General features: G+C 38.2%; 1 protein-coding gene across 2 annotated transcripts in view; it reads right to left on the bottom strand.

The window, feature by feature from the left end:
* LOC102201951 (platelet-activating factor receptor-like) overlaps window positions 1-947 on the bottom strand; it is a 3,957-nt gene that overhangs the window by 2,234 nt on the left and 776 nt on the right. The window lies entirely within an intron of this gene.

Here is a 947-nt window from a genome sequence, read left to right as displayed (position 1 = left end):
TCCAAATTGATGTAATGGCACAGAAGTATGATAAGTTTTAAACTGGAGACCATCTTGCCAGGAAACAACAGAAGCATGAAATCACTGAGTTGCTGGACCGCACCCATATTTGAACATACGCTTCATGTGAAGTTTCGTGGCCGTGTTTTGCACAGCTGTAGTTTTATCATAGTAATATAATCTGTGTCCGAACAAATACGTCAACACTCTGTATAAAAGGGCCTGTTGGGACTTTATCTGCCATAGACTTCTTATTACTCATCTAAGATCTAACTCTCAGTCAAAGTCTTTATAGGTAGAGTCATTAATCGGCATCTTGCAGTAACACTATACATCATGAAGCCTTTAAAAACTCAGTTGCAGACCACGAGGGAAAGATTGAGGTTGGATTTGTGACTGTTTTATGTTCATTTTATCTTTGGTTTTGCCACTAAGACTAAAATGGTTATAGAACTTGAAGCTGCTGATAGTGATCACTCTGGCATGACTTGAATTCATTCAAAGACAAGCATCAGAATTAAAACTGAAAGTAGTGCAAAAGGTCAAAGATTGAAAAAAGATGTGGTTCTCAGACTTTAATCTGCTGTAAAGGAGCTGACACTGATTGGAGGTGCAAACTCTAAACACCTAAAGATGTTCGAGGAGAATCTGTCACTGAACAATGGGATTTCACTCGGTGGGGCGAATGTGTGAACAACAAATTACAGACAACAAGCTTGACACCCACTTACAATAAAGAACAGTAGTCCAACAGTAAATGAGCTGTGACACTGTTTGATAAACTGACACACCCCTGTTACTGGGAAATAGCTGATACTACTAAATACTATCAGCTTGTGAACAAGTTTAACTGAGTACCATTTTTACAGCACTTTTTTCTGAATAAGTGCCAAAGGTGTTTATTTTATAACCTGTTTGGATCTGTCTTATGCAGATCTGTTCAGAGA

The sequence above is a fragment of the Pundamilia nyererei genome, unplaced genomic scaffold, assembly GCF_000239375.1.
Source record: "Pundamilia nyererei isolate P.nyererei 1_Seehausen unplaced genomic scaffold, PunNye1.0 scaffold00010, whole genome shotgun sequence".
NCBI lineage: Eukaryota > Metazoa > Chordata > Actinopteri > Cichliformes > Cichlidae > Pundamilia > Pundamilia nyererei.
This window is presented reverse-complemented; position numbering and strand designations above follow the sequence as displayed.